General features: G+C 36.8%; 1 long non-coding RNA gene across 1 annotated transcript in view; it reads left to right on the forward strand.

The window, feature by feature from the left end:
* The window catches only part of LOC118765444, a 15350-nt gene extending 8211 nt beyond the window's left edge, over positions 1 to 7139 (forward strand). The window contains exons 2-3 of the long non-coding RNA XR_005001314.1: positions 2106 to 2111; positions 7068 to 7139. This is a non-coding gene — a long non-coding RNA (uncharacterized LOC118765444). The remainder of the gene's footprint in view (positions 1 to 2105; positions 2112 to 7067) is intronic.
* Positions 7140 to 9217: the final 2078 nt, after the last annotated feature.

The following is a 9217-nucleotide window of genomic DNA, read 5'->3' on the forward strand; positions in this document are numbered from 1 at the left end:
CTTCACTCTCACTTCGGCTTCCAAGTGGGAGTTGTCAAGGTGGGTCTCAGTGAGAATGAAGAAAGGGATGTGGTGTGAATGGTTACCAACCCAGTCTTCAATGAATTGGACCTTCCATTTTTGTGCATTGATGGAAGGGCTGACACCTTGTGCATTGAGTAGGAATGTGGAGGTTAGTGTAGTGGCTGGTTTTGACTGTTGCAGGGGGCTTGGATTTTTTGTGTGTGTTAGTGGCAGCAATGTGGGGAATTGGTGCACTGGGGTAATAGCATAGGATGGTGTTGAGTGATGGCTAGAATGTTTTTGTGTATCTCTTTTGCCATGTTCATATATATATACATATATTATAAGATATATATAATTATATATATACTATACATTATATATAACATATATTATAACATATATATAATATAATATATATATAATATAACATATATATATATTATATATATATATATATATATATACATATATATATATATATATACATATACATATATATATAATACATATACATATATTATATATAATACATATACATATAATATATTATATACAATAACATATATATTATATATATATTACATATACAGAATACATATATTACATATATATATACATATATATATATATATATATATATATATATATATACATATATATATACGATATATACATATAATATATTATATATCATATATATATATATCTATATATATATATATATCACAGTATATATATATATATTATATATATATATATATTATATATATATACATACATATATATACATATATAGATATACTATATTATATATATATTATATATATATATATATAAATAAAATATATTATATATATATATATTATATATATAATATATATATTTATTTATACTAAGCAATAAGGGTTTAGCAACGAGTTGCCTTACCACATACCGAATTAGAAATAGCAGTCAAGGGTTATAGCTATTTCTTCTACTAAAAGCTACTTTTAAGTAGAAGAAATAGCTATAACCCTTTGACTGCTATTCTAAATTCGGTATGTGGTAAGGCACTCGTTGCTAAACCCTTATTGCTTAGTATTACTTAAATTTTCCTCGAATGAGGCTTTTACATGCCAAAGACTACTTGTGTAATTGATAATTTTCCAAATTAATTAATTTCACCCTTCATTATTACGGATAACTATATTTATTTATATATATATTCAATTCTTTTATTTGTTTCAGTCATTTGACTGCGGCTGTGCTGGAGCACCGCCTTTTAGTCGAGCAGATCGACCCCAGGACTTATTCTTTGTAAGCCTAGTACTTATTCTATCGGTCACTTTTGCCGAACCGCTAGGCTACGGGACATAAACATACCAGCATCGGTTGTCAAGCGATGGTGGGGGACAAACACATGCATAGGTCAGGTCGCTCTTCAGTGCTACTGGTACCATGTAGTTCAGTACAACCTGTTCCATGGTCGGGTGATCGGCGACTAAACTGGCAACACCACCAGGCTTGCTTGGTGAGGTGGGTGCTTGTTGAACACCCTGCGGGACAAAAAATATGACCCGTCAAAGGGCGGAGGAACTACAAAGTAGTCAAGAGCCATTCAACTACGTGTGTTTGTGTGTGTGTGTATTGGCACAGGAGTGGCTGTGTGGTAAGTAGCTTGCTTACCAACCACATATATATATGTGTGTGTATGCGTGTATGTTTGTGTGTCTGTGTTTGTCCCCCTAGCATTGCATGACGGAGCCGATAGAATAAGTACTGGGCTTACACAGAATAAGCCCCGGGGTCGAGTTGCTCGACTAAAGGCGGTGCTCCAGCATGGCCACAGTCAAATGACTGAAACAAGTAAAAGAGTATATATTGCATTTTAAGATCTCTCTGTGTGTGTATGGTAAATACTGTATTTCAGCATGTGTTTTTAAATTTTCTCAGTTTTTATCCCAAGTTTTAATTTCTATTTATTTCTCTTATTTCAAATTTTTTTTTAATAGGTGAGGGGTGGATAGAGTTCCTCTGCTTTCTCCAAGCCATGGCGAAGGCAGTCTATCTAGGAGAAAGCAACTCTCAATTTAAATACTTCACTGCTGTCTTGTAGTTAGTCTTTGGTTGGGCAAAGACTGGAAGAATGACACTTTGATATAAAACCTGCAACTGCAAATGCACCCAATGATATCGACTTGCGCTTCTTTTTGGATCATGCTTTGTAGTTTAGGGAGTGAGAATGGTTGCTGTGCAAAACTTTTCCTCACTTCAAAAAGTGTCAAGCACAGGTATTGCTGGAGAGAAAGAAGAAATGGACATCTTCTATGTACATGGCTGGCCGAAGTTTAAAAAGGCACATCTAAACAAAGTTTATGTGGCACAAGCACCTAAAAAAGGACAAGCTGCATGTACAGATGACAGTGATTTTACTTAGCTTGGTGCATTTTCTCAAGTACAGCAAATTGCTACAACATCTAATCCCTTGTCCTTTCCTCAGTGAGTCCCAGCATTTGAAGATCCTTTCTCACCACTTTGTATCATGTATTCCTGGATCTACCCCTTCTACAGGCTCCCTCCACAATTAGAGCTCGGCATTTCTTTATGCAGCTGTCCTCAACTATACACATCACATGACCAAACCAGTGTAGTTTTCTTTCTTGCACACATCTGATGCCTCTTATACTTTGTTTTCCTCTTATGTCTTTTACACTCTGTCATGTGTAATATACATACATACATATGAACAAACAAATATGTCTATGCATATGCATATACCGCAGGCAATATGAAAATTCAAACTGTTCTAGTTTAAATACATGAAGTATATAATGAAGTACAAGGCATATATAATGCATATAAGCATTATATATGCCTTGTACTTCATGATATAACCCTGTGTTTTCCTTTTTTTTTCCAGATATTTATAGTTAAATGCCCAGAGGACTATGATGAATAAGAGTGGGTTGAGGACTGAACCTTGGTGAACAGCCTACTGCTACTGGAGATGATGATGATGTGTAACCTGTCTGATTTCCAAAGAGGACAAATTGTTGGTGTGTAAATAGGTGGAGTTCAGTCATTAAAACTGCTGAATTGTTTAATGTTTTGGGAAGTACAGTCTCTAAAACCATGTTAGCATTTTAAAACCAACTCTTGGCAATTATATTTCTGGATGGAAGGCAAAGCTCACAGAGGGGGACTGCAAAATAGTCAAACATTTTGTGTCTAAAGTTCATTGAACTATGGCAGCAAAAGTAACAGCAGAGCTAAACCACCACCTTGTTAAATTGTTTGTTGTGAGCTGCATAAATCTGGATACCAAAGGAGGTCTCCAATATTGATAAGCAGAAAAAATTGGTATCTAGACTACTATAAGAGGTGGTTAATAGCTCAGTCGTTCAATGTCGTATTCTCTGACGAATCTGCATAAAATCAGACACACTCTCTCTTCAAAAGGTATGCCTTTTATTTCAATTTGAGGTGAGTTTAGTCTCAGAGGTAACTCAAAGAAGCCTTCAATGCTAACTGTTTGACTTCAATTATGAAGGACAGGGAGATGGTCTATATGATTTGGGAAGCCATATCACAGAATTTTCTTGGCCCTTTAATTGTTCTACATGGCAGAGTCGGAGTTGGAGTCGGAGACCCCCTTTGGTCACAAATGACCATGGGATTGCACCTAGAAAGTTATCCTCCAAGGCACAAGTCCAGGCAAGGTTGTTTATTAAAGACCAGCAGTTGCCCATGCATACCAACCTCCCCTCTCCATGCCACCGATGTTATCCAAGGGAAAGGCAAAAGGCTGATACAGCTGAGTCAACTGGAGCAACGTGAATTAAAGTGTCTTGCTCAAGAACACAACATGCAGCCCGGTCTGGGATTCAAACTCACAACCTCACGGTCGTAAGTTCGACGTTCTAACCACTGAGCCATGTGCCTTCATTCTAAGGATTATCTGAGTATTTTGGCAGATCATCTCCATCCTATGATACAAACATGGTTTCTTGATGGTAGCACAACCTTCCAGGATGGCTAATGTTATCAAAAATTGATACAAAGAGAACAAAAGTGAAATAGAGCATTTCGATTGGTCCCCACAATCACTGGATTTCAATATAATCAAACATTTATAATGCATTTTGGAGCATTATATATATATATATTTATATATATATATATATATTATATATATATTTATTATATATATATATATTTATATATATATATATATATATTTAATATATATATATATATGTATATATATATATATTTATATATTATATATATATTATTTATATATATATATATATTTATATATATATAAAAAGCACCCACTACACTCTCGAGGTGGTTGGTGTTAGGAAGGGCATCCAGCTGTAGAAACTCTGCCAGTATAAGATTGGAGCCTGGTGCAGCCACCTGGTTTGCCAGCCCTCAGTCAAAATCGTCCAACCCATGCTAGCATGGAAAGGGGATGTTTTGTTAACGATGATATATATTCAATTCTTTTATTTGTTTCAGTCATTTGACTGCGGCTGTGCTGGAGCACCGCCTTTTAGTCGAGCAGATCGACCCCAGGACTTATTCTTTGTAAGCCTAGTACTTATTCTATCATCACAAATTAGTGTGCAAATTTCTGGTCCATTAAAAACAACAGCTTTGATCTTAGCTTCACTCTTGCTAGAAACAAATTTTTCACTGAGATATTTGAATCCTTCACCGTCTTCATTCATGGCCTTAACAAAATTTTGAAATAAGCCAATGTGTAAGTGGGGAAGGTAAATTTTCTGAGGGTCAACTAAAGTGATCTATTTAATGTTGTATCTCCCTGGAATGAAATCACTTCTCTTTTTGATCATAATCATGCTTGTCATCTCTGCTGTTCCAAAGGCACAAAAAGCACCGATGCTCTGCATACCCTATTTGCAACCAAAGAAGCAAACCAATAACTTTCAAGTCCCCGCATATATTCCACTTGTGCTTGGAATATTTAATCAAGTGCAAAATTTTATCCATTGATTCACAAGTTTCTTTTAATCCTACAGCATGTTCTAGTAGTATTGAAGGTTTTTGATTGCCATTATTCAGCAAAACAACTTTGCTTTGCTGGAATCTATGAAGAGTCTACATTTTTCAGGATTATGGCCGTATCCCATCTCCCGTAGGAGTCCTTCAACATCACAACTAAAACAAATACCATCTTTCTCCATGAAAAATTCATACAATTCTGTATGCCGTTTTCGAAAATACAAGCATTTAACACCATCGTGTAAAAGATTCCACTGTTTCAACCTGGGGCCCAGTAGTTCTGACTTTTCTTTTGTCAAACCCAAGTCTCTAACTAAATCATTTAACTCAAGTTGACTTAATAAATGAGAAACTTTTTTTTGAAGATCCTGGTTCATCACAGTGATCTGCTATATCACTTAGCATGCCTTCAATTGAAGTAGATGCAGTCCTTTCTTCACTCAAACCATCTTTGTCAAAAGATAAAGGAGGTTCTGGAATTGGAATATTTTCAGCAAGATGAACAACTGGTTTTAAAGCTGAAGGGTAATCTGGATAAACAATCTTGGATTTGTTCTTCTTAGAGAAACCTGTGATGTTAGTTAAGCAGAAATAACAAATCGGTATAGTAGTTTGTTGGTTTGCAACATATCATTGGTACTGCAAACGGCATACTTTTCCATTTACCATTCAGTCATTGGGTTAGTGCTATGTACAGTTTTTGCAACAAACATGAGGCACTCACAGTTTATCTTGGTCCCCAACTTTGCATCCAAAATAAAGCTTGTAAGAATTTTAAAATTTCTTTGTAAGTTTATTTCTCTGATCTTTTGAGCATAAATTTTCCACACATGTAACAAAAGCTGTCTGGGTGATTAACACAAACTTTTCTGCTCATCATAAATACGTACAGTAATAACCTAACTCAACACTCAAGGAAGCCTATCAGTAAACTAAAATATAAAATTAATCAACTGTAAATGTTTCTGTAAAACATTAAAATATATTTCTCAAAAAAAAAAAAATCATTGAAATTATTATAGAATGTACTGAAGCTATGGCTATCCCGAAACAAATTTTTTCCATCTCTAAATTTCAAACATTGATCACTTACTTTTCATATAAGTGCAGGAAAATTATCAATAGGCATACTTCAAGTGTCTCCTTTAACTGTGCACCTAGGTTAAAAAAAAAATGTAAATAGGTAAAAACAAACATAGACAGGCTGTTAATGTTGAGGGATTGCTACATGTCCACTACATGGTCAATGTTAAGGAGGAATAATGGAAAGGGCAGAGGAGTGGCGAAGAGTAATATCAGTAGTCAGTGTGTGTGTAGTGGGGAAACAAAGGGGTTAATATGATGACTGGGTCAAGTAGGTGGACTCTGATGATGTAGTGCTAAGAAAGGTGTGTAAGAGCAAGGAAAGAGAATGAATGGGAGAAAGAGACTTCCAATTGTCGACCCAATAGAGGGACCAGCTATTTGAATTGACAGTATCTTGGTAGATAAAGCAATTAAAGGTGTGAAGACAGGAAAAGTCCCTGGCCCATCGTCAACTGCAACAAAGGTAAAGGTGATGCCTTAGATAAAAATAATTACAGAGGTATCAAATTGTTGGATCAAGGGATGAAAGTCACAGAGAGGGTCACAGCCCAACTATTTAGGGAAGTTTTTGTGTGTGGCAGATGCACAGGTGCAATAAACACTGAAGATGTACAGAAAATAGATTCCATCATATGCTAAGGGGAAAAACTAGAAGTAGCTGATAGCTTCTTTTACTAGATGGCCAAGTCAGCAGTGAGGAAGGATGCTCTGAGAGTGTAGCAGCTAGAATAAGAATAGCCTGGGCAAAGTTCAGAGAGCTCCTACATCTGCTGGTAACAAATGGCCTCTTGCTCAGAGTGAAAGGTAGACTGTATGATGCATGTGTGCGAACAGCCATGTGACATGGCAGTGAAACATGGGCTGTGACTGCTGAGGACATGTGTAAGCTTGAAAGAAATGAAGCTAGTATGTTCCACTGGATGTGTAATGTCAGTGTGCACACATGACAGAGTGTAAGCACTCAGAGAGAAAAGTTGGGCATAAGAAGCATCAGATGTGCAAGAGAGGCAACTGCACTGGTGTGGTCATGTGATGCATATGGATGGGGACACCAGTGTCACACAACAGTGGAGGGAACCTGTGGAAGAGGTAGACCTAGAAAGACATGGGATGAGGTGATGAAGAAAGATCTTTGAACATTGAGCCTCATAGAAGCAATGACAAGTGACTCGGACTTTTGGAGATAGGTCATGCTTGAGAAGACCCAGCAAGCCAAGTGAGATCATAGTCGTGGTCAATGCCAGTGTTGCATAACTGGCCTGTTTAAAAGCACCTTTGAATTGTTGGGTAATATACTGTGCTTGTGAAGACCTGTTGAACTGAGTGAAATCATTGTGGCCGATGCCAATGCCACCAGACTGTACCTATGCCGGTGGCACATAAAGAGCACCATTCGAGTGTGACTGATGCCAGTGCCACCTGATTGGCATGCATGCTGGTGGCATGTAAAAAGCACCATTTGAGTGTGGCTAAGCCAGTGCCGCCTGACTGGCACCCATGCTGGTAGCATGTAAAGAGCACCATTCAAGTGTGGCCGACTGACACTATGTATAAAGATAGATATTATATATATATTAAATTTATATATATGTGTGTGTGTGTATATTTTTTCATATATTTCTGTGTTGGTTCATTAACTTGTTAGTGAAAGAAGCACGTGAGATGAGTTTTGTTTCACTTTTTTCCCTCATATACATCATAATGGACATGTGAGAAATTAAGAAATTTTTTCCATATATTTAATAATCTATTTAAATTTAATTGTTTCTATAGACAGCCTGTTTGAACATTTCATGTATTATCAGCATAGTGTGTGAGACCATTATGCTAATATTATATGTAATTAGTACATAATATGAACAACGATAAAAATTGTAATTGTTTCCATTCTAAATCAGAAAGTGGGAGAGAAAATGAGAGGGAGGAATGAGAGAGAGAGAGAGAGAGAGAGTGCCAAGGTTGTTAGCAAATACATTAACAATACAATTTACAATCAAAATGCAGAAAGGAGCTATTATATTGATTATAGATTTAAATCAATCAAAAATATTTCTGCATGCAAAGCTGTAGCAGAAGATGAATAAACTGAGATTCAGAGTGGCATCATAGCATTGCAGGAGTAAATTTAATAGATGTTATGGAATTTGGTATCAGTAGTGGTGAAGATGGTATGTTTTGATGCCAACATAATATTCAACAATAAGTTTTGTGTACTCTTTGGGGTCATCAATAATCTAACCTGCATGAGGATTGTTGTTGTTTTGTTTGTTCCTTCTCGAGCCATGCCTGGCTCATAAGGCCTGGTTTCCCAGTTTCCTTGGTGTATAGGTTCCCCACCTGGATGGGACGCCGGTCCGTCACAGGTGAGTTGCAAGATGCAGGAAGAAAGAATGAGAGAAAGTTGTGGCGAAAGAGTCAGCAGAAGTTTCGCCATTACCTTCTGCTGGAGCCGCGTGGAGCTTAGGTGTTTCGCTCATAAACACACACATCGCCTGGTCTGAGATTCGAACCCGTGATCCCTCGACCGCGAGTCTGCTGCTCTAACCACTAGGCCATGTGCCTCCACTGCATGAGGATTGTGAAGAAGGCTGACTGGAAAGTGAGGCCTCTGTTTCAAATGTGCATGTTTCCGGAACACTTTACTATCTTTGTTAGTGGTTAAATTTAAATACTGCCTTTTTAGTCACCTGCTTGATATAGTTGGGTGCATGGCTGAGCCTTCTTTTATCTTCTGTTCTGTGTAATCTGAATATATGTTCAATACCCTATCATTCTTTCCTGGAAAGGCAGACTGCTGCAATCTTACATATTGCACTATAAAGGTTTCTAACACATTTATATGGCCCTGATGCATTGTATTTGGCTCAGACTGAATTAAAGATATTCTGAAGGATGGTATTGACATATCCAGAATTATAAAATGCAAACCAATTTGGGTGCTGTATCTCAGTACAATAAGAATTCCAGTCAAAGTAAGCAGTTTGGAGGTGATGATGGCTTTTCTTTGTAGATGACTCAGGGGATAGAGTGATGACTGAGGCCTAGGATGTGTGGAAGATGAACAAGCCATATAGAAAGATAGAAGAGGAAAGGAAGAAGAAATCATGTCATTATA

Source organism: Octopus sinensis, linkage group LG1, assembly GCF_006345805.1.
Source record: "Octopus sinensis linkage group LG1, ASM634580v1, whole genome shotgun sequence".
Lineage (NCBI taxonomy): Eukaryota > Metazoa > Mollusca > Cephalopoda > Octopoda > Octopodidae > Octopus > Octopus sinensis.